Source organism: Balaenoptera musculus, chromosome 20, assembly GCF_009873245.2.
Source record: "Balaenoptera musculus isolate JJ_BM4_2016_0621 chromosome 20, mBalMus1.pri.v3, whole genome shotgun sequence".
Classification (NCBI taxonomy): Eukaryota; Metazoa; Chordata; class Mammalia; order Artiodactyla; family Balaenopteridae; genus Balaenoptera; species Balaenoptera musculus.
Window position 1 is genome coordinate 9255659 of NC_045804.1, and position 24504 is coordinate 9280162.

A 24504-nucleotide genomic window follows, 5' to 3' on the forward strand; every position below is an offset into this window, starting at 1 on the left:
GCATAAGAATCACCTCCAAAGGCTCTGATTTGGTTGGGCTAGTGTGGGACCCAGGAATCTACACTTTTAATAGGTAGATTCTGATGATGGTGGTCCCTGAGACAGCACTTGTAGAAATACTGGTCTGGGGCTGGACTCTGGGGACTATGTCTTTCTCCATCTTGTACGCTTAATTCCTGGTACACTGCCTAATAAAAGGTTGGTGTTCAACAGATGTGGGCCAGTGAATGACCGCCACCAAAGAAGTCAGGGCCACGTGCTCTAGTACTTAACAGAGAAGTGGAGCTGGTGGGGGGAGGGGTGAAGGTCCATTTCTAACACTGCTTCTCAAAAATGTCCTTCTTTATGCCACACGTGAAACTCTGTTTGACTGAAAACTTTCTGCAGCTAATGTTTTTTCATTTTTTAATTTTAAAATGGACATTATACTAATACCACTTTATTTTTAATAGGGAGAAAGAACAAGAAACACAAAAAGAGGAACGTTTGATGGAAGAAAAGAAAAAGAAAAAGCAGGAAGAAAAGAAAAAGAAGGAAGGTGCTCAGAAAAAGGTTTGGCTACAGTTCCTAGTTCATTGTTTCTGTCATCACTCGTGTCTCACCGCGTTATCATAGCCACCGCAGTACAGAGGTTTGGTTATTACTTTTAAAATTCAGTGTGCTCAATCTAGAGTGCTAGTGACATAGATAAAGGGTGACAGCCACAGAATGTCTTTTTTAAGGAATGAGAAATACTAGAGCTGTGTTTTGAAGGACTTTGATTTTAGTCATTGGTAGTAAAGAATGTCCATGCTGTTTTACTTAAACTGAACTGTCCAGAGCAACCATGTCTAAGGGCCATTTAACTGATTTTGTTTGAAAAGCTAGAAATAATTTTTGCAGCTTTGGCAAGTGTTCTTTTACAACTTGTACTAGTAAATATTAAAATTTAAAGTCCTACTGTAAATCTTATGGTCATGCTTGAATTTTAGGGCATTTAATGTACCAAGTTATGCCGTTTGTATTGTTCTTGCCTGGTTTAATGCATCTTATAGTTAAAACTGTATACGTTTTAGTTTGTATTAAAATACAGAGCTTAAATGAGCTTCCAGATAGATTTTTTTTGCCTTTAGATCAATATTGGCACATAATTAATAGAATGTAGACAATTATACATTTTTCCCAGTAGTAAATTTTAATAAGGTAACTGGGCAAAAACTTGTTTTTAAAGTTTCCAATATTAAAGTCTGCTTATAAACTTTCATATGGATGTGTACATTCTACACATTATTCCTAAAGAGTTTCTGATTTTTTTTTTCAGGCTGCTGATCAAAAAACCAAAGGTAAGTTTACTTTATTTTTGGGGGATACATTTTATGACAGTACCAAAGTTTATGATGATGACTTTTTTTTTTAATTGGTGGTGAAAAACAAAAAATCTCACCCTGCCTTTGAATCTGCTTCTTACTATTCCCTGTGAAATTCCTCATTTATCACTGGTTTTACATCTGCATTTAATTGGCATATGCTTAATCTAAAATGCCTAAAGAATGTTATATTACCTTTCTAAACAATGCTTTATAATTTTCCTTTGGTTTGATTTCCACCAATCAAGGATTAAGCTGATAAAGTTGGTCCAATTTGAGTAAGAACAACCAAAGGATATTGAATTTTTTTAAAGCTTCCAATTTCTCTTTGCCAACTATTTATAATAAAAAGAGGTATATTCTTTCTATATTCTTCCCTTTTTGCTTAATAATGTGTGAAAGGTTTCTTTTTTATTTTCCAAGTCCAGAATTGGCATATGGTTGTCTTAGTGGGTGTGGGTGGGAACGTATGTGGTTCCCACAGGAACCTGGGCATCTCTGTGTGACGTGCTGGGGGACAAGCAGAGGGAAGCCGCGCTCGGAGCCTCCTCACTTCATACTTGATGTGTTCAGGGACTGTCCGGTGCTGGGAAGCACACGCTCAGGACTCGCACAGACCGGCTCTGTTTAATTTGGGGCGAGGCACTTCACATCTTTAAGCCTTGGGTATCTCATATTAACAGTGAGAAGGGTAAGGGGTGAATGGTTCCCACCTCATAGAGCTATCTTATGACTATATGAGATCCACATGGACAAGGCTTGGTGCCTGGCACAGAGCTGGTGCTCACTAGAGGTTGCCTGTGATTGATTGTAAGTTTTATTTCTGTTGGACTGTCACATATAATTGTAGACACAGAGACATGCTCTGCAGAGGCTTGTGTGTCTCAGGCAGCGCCACAGCAAAGGCTCCACTTTTGTTTGACATTTATAGTTTTCAAAGTAGAGTTTTATGTTATCTCATTTGAACTTCATAATTGAGCAGGGCAGGTGTTAATTGACAATGAAGAAACTGAGGCCGATAGTGTGACTTACGTGGCTTGCTCTTGGCCTCGAGTTAGTGTAAGGACAGGCTTCGAGGGAGCCCGGGCGTCTGGCCCCAGCGCAGGTGGCCGCAGAGCTTCCACAGCAGAGCCACGGTAAGAGATGGATTTCATGTAAAAGAATATTTAAAGACAGCATAGTTTTCAAAAAGGACGTTTTTCTCTCTTACACTCTCAGTGGTAGTGTGAATTTACAAAACACTTGTCAGAAGGGCCCAAAGGGCTGTGGTACATGGTTGTTTTGAAATTATGATCTTGAATGAGAAATAATGGATTCTTAAAATTGTCATTTAAAAGTACAGAATTATTGCTCTGAATCATCCATTTCCTTTTTTTTTTTTTTTTAACATTTTGAGAAGTTTTTACAACCTGATTCAGTACCAGCAGTGTTCTGTTGTCACTGTCATAATAATTATTTTCTCTTGAAGTAGTAACAAATTGCTTATGATTATATAGCGATCATGAATTACATTGTCCTGCCACCTTACACGGAGTTATTATTTTCTATTACTGTTCTGATGAGTATTTTCATTGCTGACTCCAAACCCTACTGGGTTTTTATCTTTTCCTTTTATCTTCTCTAAAATACTGCTCCTTTGGATACAATTTGTCAGTAACTGTACTAACTATAACTAGCCTCGGAACATAATGATGATTATTAACGTCCTTCTAAACAATGAAAAAATGCTTTTTGAATTATAAATAATCTAACAGCGCTGCTAGGTAATTCATTAATAAATATTAGCAGCACCAAGGTCTAACTTTTTCTCAGACTCTCCATTATTACTGGTTCCAGTCAAAATTAACTGCCTGCAAGGTGGTGGTTCTGTATTTCCAACTGGACATGTGTGTTAAATAACACAAGCTGGGCCTGACTGAACGTTGAGATATATTGTAGGAATAGTATGAGTGCTCACGCAGAGCAATAGGTCCGCTTTTCTAATAACCTTCTGGCATTTGTGAGTCTTTCCCCTACTCTATTCTGTGCAGCCAGAAGGGCAGGGCCAGGTTTGCCCTGCGCTCTCTCACACGCCCAGCTCCTTGCTCTGTGTGCGCAGTCAGGAGGCCTGAGACCGGCACCCTCATCAGCAGCTGCTTTCAGACAGACCCTGTACATGTATTAGTTCCAGTTGTTGTTGGCACTGTCTGCAGTGTCCACACGAGTAAACTGAAGCTCTGAGAGTTTGCCCAATGCCCCCAAGACTGTATAGCTAGTGAACAGCAGGGCTGATGTGCCCAGAAGCTTCCTGAACTTACGGCATCCAGGAAGGGCACACGACAGACATTCATCAAGCACTTACTGTATCTCAGTACCTACCATGCTTCAAAACAATCCTGTATCGGGAAAGGGATGCTCAGAGAGGTATGGTAACTTAGATAAGGTCACAGAGCTAGTGAGTAGCAGAGCTGGGTCAGTCCTGCCTCTGATTCCCGAGCCAGGTCTCTGACTTCCTGGACAGATGTGATGACCCACTTCAGAACCACAAGAAGCCGGAGAACCCTGCTCTCACCACAGGGCAGCACCCAGAAGTCTCAGGGCCCTGAGTTGTTAGAATGTAGGAAAGAGTTTAGCAATTTGAGTAAGTCCAGGAGTTGAATACTCTTAAGAGAGAGGCTACAGTTATAAATAAGGTTATATAATACACTGAATCAATTAACATAGTAGAAGTTTGAATTGATTTTATTTTGATAATTAGATAACTAGACCATATCAATTAGTAACTTCCTTGCTCTGCAGTATTACACATGGCATAAATAGTAGTATTAGTAAAGCAGTGCCTCCACTATTTAGCATTATATTTGACTTAATTTTCTCAATAACTGAAACTTCTTTAAATTTTGATTTATTTTAAACATTTTCAGGGAACTCTTTATGTTATACACATACATATATTATACCTTTCTGCTTTCTCCTAGAGAATAACTAGCCTAATCCATTCTTGATAGATGAGTCTTCATTATAGCATTAATTATGCTTAAAAAGTTTTTTATATCTGGCTATAACCATTGAACTTGAACTATGAATCTTCATTTAAGAGACGTATGGAGAACTGAATCTCACTGGAAATTTTTTCATTAGCTTAATCTAATATATAGCATGCTTCTCCTCCCCTACTCCAATCTGAAAACCAGGTGCTAGAAATTCTGCTTTACAAAATTACAAGTAAAATTAAATTTAGTACCTGTTTTTTCAAATCCCGACTTGCGATTTCTTTGTTAAGGTCATTTTCTTTTTGTTTTAAGATTCAGGCAAGCGAGTCGGTTTGTTTGAAACACTGTGCTGCCAGCATTTGTGCCCAGCATCCACCCTGATGTCAGGGGGGGAGCTGCATTTTCTCTGCTTAGTTAAGCCCTGGAGATTTTTATGCAAATAGTGGATTCACCCTCACCTTTCACCAGTTTCCTCCTCCTTCTGTACCCCTGAGTATCCTGCACTCGTAGGAATCTGAGTATGTTTCTGTGGCTGGAACTCTTTTCCTTCAGTGCTTTCTAGTCTTGGGTGGGGTTGTTTCAATCATCCTTTCCGTATTTTTCCTCCTGTGATGAAAAATGTAAGTAACAATATTCTCATTGTCTAAAAAGAAGTTAAAGTTCACGAGAAATCCCTCCATCTTGAGATATTTAGCAGTTAACATTTTGTTGACCATCCTTGAAAGCATCTCTTTATGAATACATAAATATGCATTTTATATGGACTCTCTGCTGCTTCCCCTAATTAAACACTTCCCCATCCCTTGCCCCTCAAGGAGCTGCACTAAGCAACTTGAAAACCTCTGTATAAGCCTATTCAGAAACAAAACAGTCCTTAGTAAATTCTTCTAAACATTGTCTTTGCATTGGTGACCAATGAAAGAGCCAGCTGAACACAATGCCTTAGTGAGACCCTAGATGTTCTCATAGTTAGGGGGAAGAGGAATCAGATATAATCCTGTTTCGAAACACCATTGACTTGTGTATTGTATCCCTGCTGTGGAGTAGCTAGTGTCTAAGTGTTGGACACTTTATAATGGGTTTTGCTTTGGTAATCAGTAATCTCTGTTCTTTATTTGAGGCATTGCCCTTAATTTGGGCAGAGAAAATAATAGCTTTACATGTGATGTGATGACCTTATGAGCATAAATTTTCCGTATTGTCTTCTGGGTTTTTTCATGGATTTACAGGGGTTTTTTAGGATTAACTATAATATTTATAAATGTGAAGAGAATTTAATTTAGTGGTTTTAGCCAGATTTTCTCAAGTTCATAAAATAGATAAGTTTTCATACAAAAAGCTCAAAGTTAATTATATCATGTATAAAAGTGAATATTTTGATGACCCAACATGGCTCAAACTTCATGTGATTAATGATTCATGGTTTTGAGTAATATACTTTTAAAAATTCATACATTTTAATTAGTTTCCTAATCTTGCTTGAAAGGACTATAATTTAAGTTTTGCAATCAGGTATTCAGCTTCTCCATGCATTCAGTTTCTAATTGTTAATTTTAAGCAAACTTTTGTATGCTTTTGTTAATGTAAATCAATTGAAAGCATATTCTTTCAGTAGCCTTATGTTGAGTGATAAGGGCTTGGGGGGGGGTCACTGTGCTGTACTGCTATTAAGGCTCATTCTAGCCATACATACCTGTATATATATATGTATATATTTATATTTATATATATATATATATACACACATATATATATATATATATATATATATATATATATATATATATATATATATATATATATATATATACACATACATTTTTTTTTTTGGCCGTGCTGTGCAGCTTGTGGGATCTTAGTTCCCTGACCAGGGATTGAACCTGCACCCTCGGCAGTGAAAGCGTGGAGTCTTAACCATTGGACCACCAGGGAATTCCCTAAACATATATTTATAAAGCTTTCCCTCAACATGAGTGAAAAAAGTGAGAATTGATGTTTAAAGCATGCCTTCCCAATTTCATAGTCAGATATAGATAAAAACAAACAGAAATGAACCCAGATTTCTGCACCTCACCAATTAGGTGGCACTTTTCTTTAGCTGAGGCAGTTGATTGCTGTTTGCTCAGTCCTTCAGGGGTCTCAACACAATAATCAGCAGTTAGTATTTATAAAGCAGCAAATCTGTGTTTTCCTGAGTTACACTGTGTAATAAAATTGGCCAGGTTCCTTGAATTTACATGTATTCACGTTCACATCCACATAACCAAAGCAAACGTTATTTTGAGTATATGAGTTGCTCTTAAAAGCAGCATCTAAAAATCTAGTCCAGCGTGCTTAGCACAATATTTTCTATAAAATATGGCATTTTATTTGCCTGTCTACAGGATTAATAAAATCTTAGAGCTTGAAGGATCCTTAGAGATTATCCAATTCCTGTTAGATGGGGCATGAGATTCAAAGAGGTTAAATGATTTGTACGAGTTTTGACAGCTAGTTAGTAGCAGAACTAGAACTAGAACGCTCATCTTCTGGTTGTCAGTTACATATTTTTCCCGCTCTCGTGTGAAGGGACTGGAGACGTAGGTGTTGTTTATGTATCATCAGTACTGTGTGAGTTCCTTTTAAGAAGTAACTTAGGATGTTTTCAAATAAGACTGGAAGAAATTCCTAAGAGATTTGTTATATGAGGGATCTTTATGGGATGGTATCTTATAGGATTTTAAATATTATCTATGTCATTCTTTAACCACATTGCTCTCTGCTTAAAGGAATTATTTAATTTTACTATTAAATCCCTAGGGAAGGAAGATATAATAAATGCATGAATATTTTTTCCATGGGAACAAAAGAAAGTAATTAAGATGTATTTTTCCCCTAAATATGTAGACAATTTAAAAGGATAAAAATTTATTGGAAAAAAAACCTAAGAAAATATATATATATATATTCTTTCTTGATCAAATTTTAGAGGAAAGGAAGTAAACCCAGTGATAATTTATCTGTTGTCTGTTCCAAGCCCCTTTAACTGCATCTTCTGGATAGGTCTCAGGTGAAGTCCACATCTCTATTTAGCATAGCTTCACTGAAGTGTTAAACATAATCATGATCTCCAGGCATAAAGTTATAGTTTATAGCTCTAAAGGAAGCTGACAGTTTGCTTTCTGAGAAATCATTTGTTTGCCCAGATTGCTTTCTTTTCTTTGTTTTTTTTTTGTAAGAGCTTTACTGGGTTATAGTTGACATACAATAAACTGCATGTATTTAAAGAGAACAGTTTAATAAATGTTGGCATGGGCACACCTGTGAAACCATCCCTGAAATCAAGACAGCATCCATCACCCCTGAAAGTACCCCTGTGCCACTTCCCAACCCAACTCTCCTACCCCTCCGTCCCCTCGCCAATCTCTGGGCAAACACTGATCTACTTTCTGTCACTACAGAAGGTTTTCTAGACTGTTACGTAAATGGAATCGTACAGTATGCACCCTTGGCCGCTTTCACTCAGCCTAATAACACTTGTGAGAGTCATCCCTGTTGTTGCGTGTATCAGGAGATCATTCCTTTTTATTCCATTCTGAGTAGTATTCCATTGTTTGGATTTTTCACATGTTTATCCATTCGTCTGTTCATGGACATTTGAGTTGTTTTCAGTTTTTAGCAATGATGAATAAAGTGCCTATGAACATTCATGTACAAATCTCTGTATGGATATATATATATATACTTTCATTTTTCTTTGGTAAATCTGTGGGAGTAGAACGGCCAGATCTTATGATAGATGGATGTTTAACTTTTCAAGAAACTGCAGAACTTTTCCACAGTGATTGTCCCATTTCACAGTTCTTTGCATCATCATCAATGCTTGGAAAGTCAGTCTTCATAATTTTATCCTTTCTAATAGATGTGGAATCTCCTTGTGGTTTTGATTTGCATTTCCCTAATGGCTAATGATGTTGAACATTACTTTTATGTGCTTTTTTGCCATCTGCGTATCTTCTTTGGTGGATGTGTATTCAAATATTTTGCCACTGCTTCCTGAGTTATTTGCTTTCTGACTCCAGATTGGTTTCTAATATTAAATTGGCCCCTAGACTCGGCCGGAAAGTCTCATCACTGCAGCTTAGTTTTCTGCATGCCTCCCTTTCTTTCTGTGCCTGCAGTTATTTGTATGATAGTTATATCAGAAAATATGCACTTTCCATTGTGATCACATTTCATCTAGCTTTAACATACTAAAGATTGCATTAATAAATTAGCTAAATATTAGTCACATTTTATCACCTAGAGTTGTCAAGTTAGTTCACTAATTAATTTAATAAATAGTTTATAAATACCTATCAGACAGCAGAGGTAAGTTCTCTGTTCTCAAAGAGATATATTAATGGGAAGAGTTGGCTGTATTAGCAAATGGATATATAAGCAAGTGAATGCAATAAAATGTTCTGGGTGTTGTGATTTATTTATCCCACATCTTCTACCTGAAAGGATTTAAGTTACATTCATTTGATCATCTTTTCATCCTATATTTATATTTCTATGAGAAAAGATAACCTGTTTTTAAAAATAAGTGAGAAAACTGGGGGAAAGGACAGTACTGATTGAGAGTGAGATAAATGCATGCTGGAGCTGGGCCGCTCTTCCCATTGACCCCTAACTTAGCTGTAGAGACAAGGACGACTAGGGATGCCTTATGCCAGTCATCCCAAACCCGTTCATCAGGTGTGAGCCTACCCTATGAAAAAGGAGAGTCATTGGAGAGTTCTGAGTGGGGGAGTGACATCATGAGATTTATGTTTTAGAAAGATCACCGAAAGCACCAGATTGAAGGTGGATTAAACAGTTGGAGAGAGAGCTGGAGACAGCGGGTGCAGTGAGACTGCTGCACAGTTCAGCCTGCAGATGCTAAGCTGATGGGTGGGGGTAGGGAGGAGGGCTCATGTTGACAGAGTGGGCAGAGCCCAGAGGCCAACCGGGCCGCTCACCATCTGATCCAGCAGATATTTATTAAACACCTACTATTTGCCTTGCGCTGTGCTGTTCACTGTGGGGAGAAAAAGATTTAAAAAATAGATATAGGGGCTTCGCTGGTGGTGCAGTGGTTAAGAATCCTCCTGCCAATGCAGGGGACATGGGTTCGAGCCCTGGTCCAGGAAGATCCCACATGCCGCGGAGCAACTAAGCCTGTGCGCCACAACTACTGAGCCTGCGTTCTGGAGCCCGCGAGCCACAACTACCGAAGCCCGCACGCCACAATTACTGAAGCCTGCGCGCCTAGAGCCCGTGCTCTGCAACAAGAGAAGCCACCGCAATGAGAAACCCATGCACCGCAACAAAGAGTAGCCCCTGCTTGCCGCAACTAGAGAAAGCCCGCGTGCAGCAACGAAGACCCAACACAGCCAAAACTAAATAAAATAAAATAAAAAATAAATAAATAAATTTATTAAAAAAACAAATAGATATATTTCCCACTCTCCTGGAACTTAGAGTCTTATGGGGAACGGACATAAACATCAGTCACACAGTCACAGTGCTATAGGTATCGTTACCAACTGCCGTGAAGGAGAGGAGCATTGATGAATGAGAGCACAGAACACAGGAGCCTGGACTAGGCTGGGATTAGGGAAGGCAACTGAGTGCTGCTTCAACTGAGATCTGAAGGATGACGAGAACCTGGGCCCGGGAGAGTGGAGAGAGGGCGAAGGGCTCCCACGTACAGAGGGAGCGGCGCTCGCAAAGGCTGGCTGGCTGGCTGGCTGGACCCTAAACAAACAAAAAGCCGCCAGGACCTAGGAGCCAACAGCAAGGGGGAGAGAGTGGTGTGAGATGAGGCGAAAGTGGTAGATGGAGACCAGGGTGTGACAGAGGTGGAACATTCCTTTTCCTAAGAACAGTAAGGAGGCTTTTCAAAATAAATTAGCAATATGGGCAATTTCCCTCCTGATCCCCTGCCTTCTCTGACTAAATGTTGGAGAAACTTGGGCTCCCTCTTCTGGCAGGATGTAGGATTCTGCACTTTGGGGGGGGAAAACATCTCAGGATTATTGCTATTCCATGATTTATTTATTTTATTGAAGTGTAGTTGATTTACAGTGTTTCAGGTGTACAGCAGAATGATTCAGTTATACATATTTTTTTTCTTTTTCAGATTATTTTCCATTGTAGGTTATTACAAGATATTGAATATAGTTCCCTATGCTATACAGTAGGACCTTGTTGTTTATCTATTTTACATTTGGGTTTTTCCATAAGACGGTACAGAAAAACCCAAACAAACTTTTTGGCCAACCCAGTATACAGTGGTTTGTATCTGCTAATCCCAAACTCCTAATTTATCCCTCCCCCACCCCCTTTCCCCTTTGGTAACTGTAAGTTTGTTGTCTATGTCTGTGTGTCTGTTTCTGTTTTGTAAATAAGTTCATTTCCACAATTTATTAATTTATTAGGACACAGGCACACAGCCCTCCTGCACAAGGCAATATACATGTCCTGGGAGAACACTGGAACACTGGTGAGACATAATCCCACTTAAAACCTCTGTTTCATGAGATTTCGGATTTGCTGTTTGCTTCCAGAGCTTATTCAGCTCCAGATGATTCTGCGTGTAGAGAGAAGAGGTCAGACATAGAAGCTGTACACTCACTGGACTTTCTTTACCCTTCACGTCTGTCCAGTGTGTCACCTCTTTGGGGAGTATTTCAGTTGATGGTCCGTATTGACAAGGTTATGGTAAAGCCAATATATGGTAACGCTGTATTGACTACTTGGCTTTAACATATGCTGTTATCAAAATTTTCGATTTTGATTTTCTAAATCAGCTAGCCGATGTTTAAAAGAACCTAGAAACATTTGCCGGTGTGACAAGTAATACATTTTCTTAGAGTAGAAGAATCCAAGGACCAAAACAAGGTAACCTTTTTTTTTTTCAATTTATTTATTTCTTTATTTTATTTATTTTTTGGCTGGGTTGGGTCTTCGTTGCTGTGCGCAGGCTTTCTCTAGTTGCGGTGAGCGGGGGCTACTCTTTGTTGCGGTGTGCGGGCTTCTCATTGCAGTGGCTTCTCTTGTTGCGGAGCACGGTCTCTAGGTACATGGGCTTCAGTAGTTGTGGCTCTCGGGCTCTAGAGCACAGGCTAAGTAGTTGTGGCACATGGGCTTAGTTGCTCCGTGGCATGTGGGATCTCCCGGACCAGGGCTCGAACCTGTGTCCCCTGCATTGGTAGGCAGATTCTTAACCACTGCGCCACCAGGGAAGTCCCTAAGGTAACCTTTTAATGAAATGATTCTTATTGTTAGTAGCCTTTATTAAAATAATTTTACTGTAACATATTATCCAGTCTGATACATTAAGAGTAGCGTTTAATTTAATTTAATACCTTTCAGAGAGGTAACTATAATCCATTAGAATAGAAAATAACTCTGAACAGCATTTCTCATTAGCAGCAGACACGAAGTTAATGTAGTTAGTAGCTAATGAATTTGTGCTCATTTGAGTTGGACTCTAAAAGTTGCTATGGTGACAGATCAGCCAGAAGCCATCAACAGAACAAACAGAAGGCCACCGCTTTGTACCCCACCGGGTCTGCGATAAACACAGCAGATGGACCAGTGCTCATAGCTGTCTTCTCCTTGCATCTCTGTTGTTCTAAGGGAACGTCTCGCTACAATGTTTGTTGCTGTAGAGGTTGCAGAAGTAATTGTAATAATGAAAATATTCCTCGGAATCACTGATAATTTCAGCACAGGAGAATAGTTCTCTTTCATAGTCACATTTTGCGAACAGTTAACATATACATTTCGGTAAATTTAAATTTTTAAGAAACTCTGAATCTTGGAGTATATATTCTGAAATGGCTAGAATTAATGCATGATTTTAAAATATTTTTCCTTTTTTGTCATTGTGTGGTGTCTTATGCATAAGAGAAATTCTGTGCTTTATCATATAAAAACATCTGTTTCTTAAGTTATAAGATACCATCAATTATAGGGCATACCATTGATTTAATAATGTCTTATTGATGGAGTTGGAGGGTGAATAAGGAAAATATGTTAAATTTATACACCAATTGTAGAAGCATCCAAATTTCAGAAATAAGACGTATTGAAATGTGTAGGTTAAAACGTCCCTTTAGGTTAACATTTACCTATAAAAACTTACTTTTAAAATATACTTCTATAACCCATTGCATGCCTGCTTGTCAGCATACTTTAGGCTAATGGAGGTAGCCTCTGAGAGTCTAATCCAGGTGCACGTAGGTAAGTCCCGTTACAGTAAATGCCATTAGTTGAATATCTAGCTCATACCATATACTGTGATACCGTCTAGGTGAATGAAAGATTTAAATGTCCTACTTGCTAAAAAAAAAAAAAAAAAATCTGTGCTCTTAACCAGAGCTGAATTGAAAGGTATAGAAACCACTCTAGCTATTTTAAGCAGAAATGAGTTTAAGTACAGGGAATTGGGTGCTTATAAAATCAGTGAGGGGGTGGTGCCCTAGGCTGGGAGGCAGATATGACTCCCCAAAGGGTCCTCCAGAAGAGCTGCTCCCTGGGGAAGAGTCAGGAGGCCCCGCTGGCACTGCTGGCTTCAAGAGCACAGTGTCACTGCCGCAGCCCAGCCGTCAGGAAGCTGCCACCAGCGTTGCCTCTCCCCACCACCAAGACAGTGATAGGAACCGGGACCCCATGCGGAGACCTCCACCGCCTCCAGGGCCGTGCTTACACTTGGAGCTGGCGCAGTGGACGGAGTGCCTGGTCACTGCCGGATCCCTCGCGCACATGCCTCCTTGCAGCTGTGAACCGACCCCTGCGGGGCCTGCCACTGGTGTGCCTGTCGCTGGTGTGCCTGTCGGGGAGCAGGCACCTTTGATTGCTGCTCTGTAAGGCTTTTAAAAGTCTGGGATGGCTGTTCGTTAATAACATTCGTATAGTGCTTCACACTTTTCAAACCGTGGGAATGAGAGACCCAAATTAACGGGAGACGTCTAGGGCCAGACTGGAGATCTAGTGCTCCGATGATCCTGGGTGCAACCGTCATTGTCCCAAGTTGTCGCCTGGCCTAACCTCTTTGAGTGTTGCCTCCCTTCTTCCCTTGTTTACTTCATCATCTGCAGTTCATTTAATGTAAGTTGGTTTTTGTTTTTAATCAGCCTAAAATACTTCCCATTGCTTCTGAGAGGAGGAGGATTATTAAGACTGACAAAGATTCTTTGTTTGACCAAACCTTTCTCAGGCTCCTGGACCTTCTCTTAGGCCCATCTCTGCACCTCCCTGTAAAAATCTAGTTTTAGCAAGAGCCCCGCTGGGTTGCTTTAACCAGGTTCCTTCCTCCTCCTCCACCATCGCCCAGGTGATGTCTGACGACCACCCCACCCCCACCCCACCCGCCTGCAGCAAGAATCCTGTTAGGTTGGTTTAGCCAGAATGCCCCCTCACCCCTGATGCTTCCTCTTAGTATTTTCCATCCACTGACACCCTCACCCCCTGCTCCTTAGCTCTCAGTTCCCACTTGCCCATGCTATATTCCGAGTTGAGCCCAATCTCTCTCCCGCACTGTAAAATCCCATTACAGTGGTCCCGTTGTGATGGTCCTGAATCAACTCTGCTTTACCATCTTCAATAAGTGTAATTGAATTTTTTCTGTAACATAAACACTAATCATGCACTCGCTATGTGCCCGACACTATCCTAAACGACTCTTTACATATGTTAATGTTCACTCCTCAGAGAACCCTCTCAGTGAGGTATTGTTACCCTCACTGCATCCTCCACTTACCTACGTTTCTACATGTGGCACCACTGAGGGGCAGAGAGTTAAGTGACTTGCCCAGGGTCACCAGCCAGTAAGTGGCAGAGCTGAGATTTAAATAGATGAGTCTATGCCCATAGCCACTACACTGCATCTGAAGAGAAGAAGCACATGGGAATGATAAACCCCAAAGTGCTCATGGCCACCGTCTCCTGGGAGGAGGTGGAGTATGAAGCCGGGGAGGGGGAGAGAAGAGCCTTTGGTGGAATTGGCAACATTTTCTTTCTTAAGCTGGAGATTGGCTCCATGGAGGTTTGTTGACTATTTGGTCTTTATGCCTTTTTGTACATCTTAAATATTTCCAAATAAATTTTTTTTTTTTACAAAGAATGTCTTGTAGTATGACTTGGGTAATAAGATGGAAACACCTCAACACACTGGGCACCCCACCCTCCCCTGCTCTGTGAAGTTTCTGATAAGCAGCACAAGGTACCTCATAGCGGGAACCAAACCTCCCAAGTTTATAGAATAAGACAATAAAGGTGCTGCTGCCTTGGGCCGTGGCTGCCGGGAAGGTGCTGTTGGGCAGGACCGCCTGGCTCTGGAGCCTGCACAGACAGGTTCTTGATCAAGGTCACCTGCTTGTTGAGTTTAAACAGCCAGTGGTGGTCGCAACATCCTGGACTCTCTGTGAGTTTGTAATCAGAGGAGCCTGTCCCCAGAGAACTTCTGCCCGAAACCGGAGGCTCCAGACTTGTCAGTGTGCTGCAGCCGGGACAGGAGCACCACGGGGTCGCCCTCCACGGGCTGCCCCGAGTGCTCTTCCAGCCGCCGGCCAAGTGATGGGGTCCAGAATCTTTACAAAGTCCCCGCCTGCCTCCTCCAGCCTTGTGTCCAGCAGCTCTTCCCTTGGGCACTAAGCTCCAGCCACACCAGCCTTGTTTCAGACCTTGAAAGCACGGAAGCCCTTTCCCATTTCAAGACCCTCCCGTGCCCTGTCCCAGCTGGTGGGAGTGAGCTCGCAGACGCGCTCCACCCAGCCAACAGTTTTCCAGGCCCAGCTTAGCTGTCACTTCCTCAGAGGAGCTTTCTCTGAGTCCCTAACCTAAGCTAGGTTCTTTTATCCTATCACTTTTATCATGTTTGTGGCAACTTGTAATTGTATATTTGTGGAATCATTTTTAAGATAGTATCTCTTACTAGACTATAAACTACAAGGACAGGAACCGTATCTGTTTTCCTCAACGCACCCAGTGCCTGGCACAAAATAGGCGCTCATTACATATTTCCTAAATAAGTAAATAAAGAGAGGATAAATGAGGATACTGACACATGTGGGGCGTGAAAATGATAGGCAGATAACATGAGAAAAGTCAGCTTAAGCCCTTAGTTACCCTGCCCAGCTTTCCTCGTTTTTCACAGCACTTAGCACATTCTGATGACTACTTATCTTAAATGCATCATGTTCATTGTCGTTTTCCCCTGCTGAGAGGTGAGCGGAGAGGGTGAGGAGGTGGGAGTCTGCCTTTTTTGTTCACTGGAAGGCCCCAGCACCTGGAGCTGGGCTGTAGAAAGGCTTCGTGTGTGTGAGTGAGTGAGTAGCATCGATCTCAGGAACCTAGAGTCCCAGCCAGAGATTGAGAGAAGGGGCTGGGTATCAGGATTTAGAAGAGGTAGGGAAAGTTTGAAACAGTTACTATAAGGGACTTTGGGCAGACCACGTTAGATTTATAAGAGGAACAATAGCAGCAGTAGGGGCTTGGAATAGCATAAGTGGGTACAGAACTCGTCTCTTTCTGAGCCTGCAGTTTTAGGCAGTCTGGAAACCAGACCGAAGGTTGGGATGGTACAGAGGTGTGGATAGCATAGTGGAAGGAAGGCCAGGGGGTCTGGGGGGTGGGGGGCGTCCAGATGGCAGTTTTGGGGCTTGGGCCATGTAAAATGCCTAGAGAAGCAGAAGAGAGAACGGGGTAGTCCAGAGTAGAATAAAAGTTAAGGAGGCTGGGTCAGCAAGGGCAGAGCCTTCTGTCTTGGTCTCCTAGAGATGGCAAGGTGTAGTACAAAAGTTTGAAAGGAGATCCTTCCTGAAGTCACCCAGAGACCTGAAGGGACAGTCTAAACTTCCTGCCCATACTGTGGCCTGTTGTTTTGGAAAAGCAATGGTAGGAATTTATAAACTATTTGGACCCTGGTGTGACAATGTCCCCTGAAATTTTTAACTGAAAGCAGAAAATTGTTTCTTGGAAAGAAAATTGTTGAAAGGACTTGCTTTCTTACATAAGGATTTAACATCTTACCTTTTCGCCAGCAGGTGTCGCTCTCATTTAAAAGAAAAAAGTAAAGGTTTATTAAAGAAAGGAACCAAAGTGTCCAGCTTGCTGGAAGTTCTTTATTAGCTCTGTAGTTATTCACTGGCTGCTATTCTCATTTCTTCTAAATTAAACAGATCATTTGTTGACGATCCATATGAATCAAGCTAAAATTCCCATTGCCTTACCGTGTTCTACGGTGTGAAAATAGTGATGTGTCAGCTCGACTGGTTTGTGAGACTCTCATTGAGGTATCACCTTAGATCCGGGTCTGTTTGAGAAGAGGAGTGTCAGAATTGCCTTGATACCCTAGCCTAGTTCTTTGGGCAGCAATAGATTGAGAAATTTGGATCTGAAGAGAGTATGGATAGTCAAAACTGACCATTTGATTTATCTGTTTTCTAAGAATAGATCCAGATTTTAAGATTCTCTATTTCTCAGTTGAGATTGTTAGTTGCCTGCTAGTTTCAAAGATCTGAAAAATACTAGCTTAAAGAAGGTTTATCACTATCTCATGTAAGAGAGGCCAGAGGTGCAGCTTGGCAGGGTCAGAATTCTTGGTTCCCTCTCCCTCGTCCCTCTGCTGAGTGACGCTTCTCTTCCTTTTCCTCAGCATCCAGGGTGACCCCACCCCACAGACCACCAGCCATAACACTAGTATCTCAGGCAGCTGGAAATGCAACCGTGAGAGTGAGTGTGTGGGTAAATTGGGAATACTGTGCTTGCTCTGTATTCTGGGCCCTTGGTCTCACTCGCTACTTTGCAAATATCTAGTGACATTTTTCTGTTTGTGAGATAAGGTGCTAGTACTTCAGTTGGTACAGAGTTGTAAGGGAAAATCTCTCACCCGAAAAGGCTTGTGATCTACCACGATTGATAGGCCTTTATGAAAGCAGTTATTTAAATTTAACATATTTCTTAGAAGCCAACTCAAACTTTAACTCCTTTAAGAAGACAGTGCTATTTCTAGACCAGCGCTATTCAATAGAAATAGAATTCAGGCCACAAATGTGAGCCACATAAGGAACTTTAAATATTCTAGTAGCAACATTTTAAAACTAAAAAGAAACAGGTGAGATTACTTTTAATATTTTTAATTCAATATATTCAAAATTTTATCATTTCAATACGTCAATATAAAAATTAATGAGATTTTTGTGTACTAACTCTTTGAAATGCAGTGTGTATGTATTTACAGCACATCTCAGTTCAGACATCAAGTGCTCAGTAGCCATATGTGGTTAGTGGCTACCATGTTGGGCAGTAAGTACATGGTTATCTTTCCTCTAAGTGACCAACTTCCAGTCTATACCGCATGCTTCTGTGTCTTGTAACTTTTATTTCCCCTGTTGATTGTTGGTTCACCTAGGTGAGAAACCCCTTATGCTTCAGTGCCTTCCTACAACAATCAGCACCATCCTGGGCGCAGACCAGGAAATCCTGTTTGGCCTTTGGGTACTTTGAGTTTGAAGGGTGACAGCTTCCAAGCATCACCGTCCAGTACACAACTGAAGATCAAGGCTGAACTAGAGCTGGGGGCAATATAGAACAGACAGTATTTGGGTGCCAGCCTAGAGATGATGGTCATAATCGTGAACCTGGATGGCCTCTCCGGAGAGTCCAGGGCAGAGGAATGAGGCCAGAGATTGGAAGTCTACTTCTTGCTTCTGGTCAGAGGGCCAGCAGAGCAAATAGGAAGAAGAAGAGGTGCGCAGCTCACCCAGTCTGCGTTGACAGTGTAACAGAGAGTGCGTTGTGTTCTCGCAGCTCAGTGCTAGGCTATATTAAAAGCACCTGGGTTTCTAAGAGAGTGATCAAATAATCTCTTCAACTTAAAGTGTTCCCTTTGTTTTCTTGAGTAATAGCATCATGTCACCCTTCATTCAGTAATCATAAAGAGGGTGAGCCTCACAATTGGAGAGGAGACATGAAACTAATTAGTTAGTTATACTTATTCTTATTTATCTATTAAAACAAAACAACGCCCGCACAAGACTTTGGCATACATTACTTAGATATTTCCCCTAAGAGATTTATATGTCTGATGCTTAGTCTAATAGTACAAGAAGTTTCTAGTCCCTACACCAGGAGCTGGTCATACTTCTCCTGTGAAGGGCCAGATAGTAAGTATTTTAGACTTTGTAGGCCATATATATATGGTCTCTGTGACATATTCTTCATTGTTTTTTCCCTACCTTTTAAAAATGAAAGAAACATTTAGTTCACCTGCTGGCTCCTGCCCTAATCAGCAGTTCTTCACGCGGAAAGGGAAGACTGGCCTAGAGTACTTTCACTCTTAGAATGAGGCTATCTTATAGAGACACAGATGTAGAAAACAAACGTATGGAAACCAAGGGGAGAAAGCGAGGTGGGGGGCTGGTGGTGGTGGGATGAATTGGGAGATTGGGATTGACATATATACACTAATATGTATAAAATAGATAACTAATAAGAACCTGCTGCATTAAAAAAAATAAAATTAAATTAAAAAAAAAAGAGGCTATCTTAGATATAAAAAGGACTACACATAATGCATCAGGCAGATAACACAAGGAAAATTGAGTATTTCATATCAAATAACTTAGAACTGGTTGTTTAGATTCAAAACTAGTAACTGATAACATTCGTTTATTTCTTCATTTCTGTATCATGAATTACTTTTCCTCTAAAGGTTTTGAAGAAAAATAGCCCTGAATTTGTCCTTTGATCTTTTTGAAAAGATAACAGCGGTGTCATGGAAGACGAGTCCTGACAGCAACTGTCATCTTGGTTAGCAGACTTGGGCCGAGGGAGTCTGTGTGGATGAGGGTAGGATGCGGTGATTTCTTAGGCTCAGTGTGGGTTCTTTGCTTCCGAGTCCTTGCCAGTTGTTTCCTCCAGGTTTTGAGTTCAGGCAGGTTTTCTTCGTTTCCAGCCTTTGAACAGGCAGGATAACGGGTGGAAGCGCCTTGCCTGGTAGTAGCTGGCCAGCCGATGTCGGTTACTACAAAAGAGAAACAGGGTTTTGTAACAAGGGCAGGTAGAGCTCTCTGTACTTGCTAATGGTTCTCTTGCTTCCTTCCTCCCTCTCCTCCTCTTCCTCCTTTTCTTCTTCTGCTTCTTTTGAATTTTGTAGTAAAAGGAAAGAACCAATTGCATTCAGACTCTGAGCTTCCTAAGAAGCAACTGCAAGGTCTAGAATAAAACCTTTGGGCCAGATACATTAAAATGTGCAGTTAAGTGAATTGATATGCTGATTACATGTTTTTAAATAAATTTAGTGGTTCTAAGTTTCCCAGACAAATGTACCTCTACTCTGCTCTCAATTTCATTTGCAAAGTCCTAATGGAAAGTGAGAGAGACATCAAGTTTGCTTCTCTGCTTTTCATTTTTTGTCTTTTTAGTTAATAGACTTTATTTTTTAGAGCAGTTTTAGGTTTACAGAAAGACTGGGCAGAAAATAAGGAGTTCCCATATATTCCATCTCTCCACCCCCAACTCACCCTCAGTGTCTCCTGTTATTAATATCTTGCCTTAGTGTGGTGCATTTGTTACAATTGATGAACCAGTATTGATACATTATTATTAACTGAAGTCCAAAGTTTACCTGTGCCTTCACTCTTTGTGTCCTACAGTTGATGGGTTTTGACAAATGCCTAATGTTGTGTATCCAATCTCACAGTATCACAGTGTCACTGCCCTAAAAGGCTCCTGCGCTCTGCCTGCTCGTCCCTCCCTCCCTCCCTCCCTCCCTCTCCCCCAAGCCCCTCTCAACCACTGAGTGCCTGATGGTCTCTGTAGTTCTGCCTTTTCCAGAATGTTATAGGAATCATAGAGCATGTAGCCTTTCCAAACTGGCTTCTTTTACCTAATAAAATGCATTTAATGTTCCTCCATTTCTTTCTATGGATTGATAACTCATTTCTTTTAACACTAATATTCCGTTGTATGGATGTACCACGGTCTGTTTATCCACTCACGTATAGAAGGACATCTTGGTTGCTTCCAGTTTTTGGCAATTATGAATAAAACTGCTGTAAACATTCCTGTAGAGGTTTGTGTGTGTGGACATAAGTTTTCCACTCATTTAGGTAAATACTTAGAAACTTCTGCTACTTTAATTAGCTAAAGGCCAATATCAGGAAAAAGTATATTTGAAGGCCCCTGTACATTTAAAAATCAACCTATAGGGACTTCCCTGGCGGTCCAGTGGTTAAGACACTGTGCTTCCACTGCAGGGAGTGTGGGTTAGATCCCTGGTCAGGGAACTAGGATCCCGCATGCCGCACAACGTGGCCAAAAATTAAAAAAAAAAAAAAAAAGAAGAAAAAGGAAGCCTTAAAAATCAACCTATAATAGGTTTTATCACTTTCTTTAAAAAAAAAAAAAAAAAGATGTAATGGGTGTTCATCTAAGCAACATACAATGCTGAATGCATTGGGAAACACCCAAACTGGCCTAGGAGAGTCAGGGAAGGTTCTGAGGGGAAGTGACATTTAATTTGATATTTAAAGAATGACTAGGAATTACCATGTTTTATTGAATCTGAGATATGATCAATTGTTTTATGCATTATTTTGTGCACCACTTAGAAAAAAAGCATTGCCTTTTAAACTGATACAACATCAATTATAAGATGCATCTCAGTTTGAGAGATGTTGAAATGCGGAAATATGTTGCTTTAGGACTGATGATACATGGAGGTTAGACAGAAGAGGCGGCACAATGGCCCAGAAGCAGGAAGTTCAGCATTGTGAAGTTAGAGGGGGCTGGAAAACTGGGCATTAGGACAGCTAACTGCTAGGACCTTGGACTTTATCCTAAGGGCTGTAGGAATCCGCGAAGCCTTCTAAACCAGGGAGACGATCTGCATCTCAGAAGGATCACGCTGGCCGCAGTGGATGATGGATTAGAAACAGGCTCTGGTCATGGCAAAAGGAATGGAAATTGATGGAGTAGTTTGAGGGCTACTTAGGGGAGACATTTAGGAGCTAGAAATGTCAACGTTTGGTGATTGGTTGGATGTAGGTTTGGGGAGATAGGGGGAGTAATCAAGGATGGAACCTGGGTTTCTGACTTGGAGCCATTTGCTGGGAGAACGACGGGAAGACTCAAAAGAAGAATGAGTCGAGAAAGCTGATGAGTGTTTGGGACACGTTGACTTTGAGGTGCCCGTAAGACTTCAATGTAGGTATCTAATAGCCATCCAGGTCTCAGACCAGGACCACAGGGTTGATAAATGAAACGTTGTGAGTAGATTAGATGACCCAGGATTAGTGTCTGCAGCAGAACCTTAAAGAGGCAGAAGAAGCAGCCTGTCATTGGGGAGCAGAAAGGAGCAGCTGGAGAGGTCAGAGGAAATCCAAGAAAGGACTTCCAGTGTCGTGGAGGCCCAGGAAGAGAGTCTCAGGACAGCCACAGCAGTCCCCGCCAGTACAGATGACTGAGAGGGCAAGCAGAGGAAGCTCAGGGGGGCATAGGGTTTCAGCGTCAAGGAGGAGGAGGAGGGTGAGAGGAGCTGGATGAGAGGCACACAGCAGGCGAGGAAGCAGCACCAGAAGCGTGATGGAGGAGAGGAGAAGAGACAAGTCGGGAGGGGGACGTGGGTCGAGAAGAGCAGCAGCGCCGCTGTCTGGAGAGAGCAGAGGTGTGGGCATGTTTAAGAGCTGACCAGGAGGAGCTGGTGGCAGGGTGGCCACATCCTGGCCTGCTTACCGGTTGCAAATGTGCTCTCCTCCACTCCACGCGCGAACTCGGTGGCCGGACTTCTCTTCTCTTGTACACAGTGATGTCCATCTACTAAGCCCTGGAAGAAAAAATATAAATATTTGTAAAACAAAGAATTAATCGAAGACCGAGTCTTCAACTTTGAGCCTTTATATCTGCTCTGGAGAATGTCATGAGTTGAAGATCCAGGACACACAAAGTCCCTGAGATGGGATCCAGAGCTGTGGAGGCAGCCGTCTTGTGGTGCCTCTCTGACACCATAGACAGTGAGATGCCCCAGTATTTCATGTGCCGCTGAGAAAGGGATGTGCCGTTGATGGTAAGACACATGGCGATGCAAGTGATTTTAACATGTGAAGAAATGTGAGTCTTGGAATTGGTGAAATATAATACTAGCCTTGGATAGGAGTAACAGAAGTGTGGGGCAGAGAACAGTGTGATGTGTATTGTAGGAGCACAAACCTGGTTTTTGCCTGCTGGTCTTTATTTCTTTGGAGAATAAGGTCCAGTTTATCTTCTGGGGATGGGAGATAAAGGCATTATCACTGGAGGGTGGAAGGTCTTTGAATGAGTCATTGACAGCAGTGGAACCAGGCAGACCCAGGAAATCATAGGCTGGTCAGGAAGCACTGAGCGTGTCCTGAGGTTAGGGCCCAGGAGTTCACAGTGATGCCAACCTGCACGGCTCTGTTTTCTTGAGAGACTTCGCAGTCCGAGTCCGGGGTGGAGAGAGTGGACAGTGCCAGTGGCTTCATCCAGAATTGAGGGTTTGCCAGGCAGGGTGACAGAAAAACTGGGCAGCGGCCTCGCAGATACTGACTGTGTACAGTGGGGTCGCGGTGTGGACAGCAGAACCCATTGCGGGAGGTGAGAAATGCAGGCCGCTCGCAAGGGATAATAAAAGGCAAACAGTGTCGACTGGAAAGGTTTTTATAATGCTATTTATGCAAACAAGATATACAGAGAACTAGGTATAAACTCGTTTTGCACATAGCTTTTACTCAACTCTGAAATCAAAGACATATATAAATTAAGTCGAAAAAAATTTTTTTCAAATAACAGGATAACATAATATTCTGGATATTAATGTTTCAAATTCAAGATGGAAATGAACTTGAGGCTCAGATTCTTTGGCACTTGACGGGCCTGTGCTCCGGCTCCAGGTAGCGGCGGAGGGCTCAGCCCTGCAGGCCCAGCACCCTGGGTGGGGCTCACACTGGTCAGAGCCAGGGTCACCACTCAGATCACCTTTTGCATTTGGCATGCTCACTAGCAGGACTGTCACTCAACTCTCCTGCTCCTTTTTTCTGTTTACATTGCTGTGAAACCTTTGTTTATGCAGCATACTCTGATAGCATTTTGGCTTTCACCTAATGCATCATTTGCAAATTAGCCCACCTGCATTCTTTTCCAATAAATCTGAGAGGAGTGTAGTGGTGCTATAGATACCATCACCACAAATGCCTTAATTATTCAGATAACCCAGAATGCATATATATATATATATATATATATATATATATATATATATATTTTTAGATTGTCTTCAGAATTAAAACAAATATATATATAAATTCATGGACATCTAATGATCCCTTAAATTTGAGAAACACAGACTGAGAGCAGTTTTTCTCAAAGTTGGGCCCAGGACCCGGGGCATCACCCTCACCTGGGAAGTTATCAGAAATGCAGATTTGCAGTCTCCCCTCCCTTCCAACCAAGTGAATTCCCCAGGCGGGGCCTAGGAATCAGGCCTTTAACCTGACTCCAGCTCAAGCTGAAGAGCTGCTGCTCTAACCCAGTGTGATCACCTGTCTTATAGATGAGGAAACTGGCCAAGAGCACAGCTCAGGATCGAGGTTCCTTTATAGGACAACTGGGTCTCAAGCCTGGAACTCTGGACTTTGGTGCAGTTCGATTCCAAAGCTCTCCATTGTCATTTCTTTCTCAGTTTTTGGTTTTGTTTTCTTTGGTTTGGGTTGAAGGAGGTGATACTGAAGTGTTGGGGTCTTTTCCTTTTGTTCCTTCTAGTGCCAGAACCTACTAAGACCTGTTCAAGCCAGCCCCAACCTGCCGGGACCAGTACCAGTACTTCCACCAGCACTCTCTCCAGCAGCAGCAATGGCAAGCGCGCGTCCGCCGGCGGCCAGCAGCCAGCTGCATCCCGTTACCTGCCTCGCGAGGTGCCTCCACGCTTCCGCCAGCAAGAACAGAAGCAGCTGTTAAAGAGAGGTCAGCCACTGCCCACGGGGGCTCTGACCAGCGTGAGCCCCACCCAGGGTGCTGGGCCTGCAGGGCTGAGCCCTCCGCCGCTACCTGGAGCCGGAGCACAGCCGCACCCCGGCAAGCCCCAGCCAGGTAAACCGCACAAAACCCGGCGTTCTTTCTATCTGAGAAACTGGTTTGCTACTTTCAACTTGCCGCCC

General features: G+C 42.0%; 1 protein-coding gene across 2 annotated transcripts in view; it reads left to right on the forward strand.

Annotated features, from left to right (window-relative positions):
- The first annotated feature begins 528 nt into the window (after positions 1-528).
- TNRC6C (trinucleotide repeat containing adaptor 6C) overlaps positions 529-24504 on the forward strand; it is an 87161-nt gene continuing 63185 nt past the window's right edge. For both annotated transcript variants that reach the window (XM_036836832.1, XM_036836835.1), the window contains exons 1-3: positions 529-552; positions 1301-1322; positions 24110-24436. The gene's annotated coding sequence lies outside the window, so the exon portion shown is untranslated. The remainder of the gene's footprint in view (positions 553-1300; positions 1323-24109; positions 24437-24504) is intronic.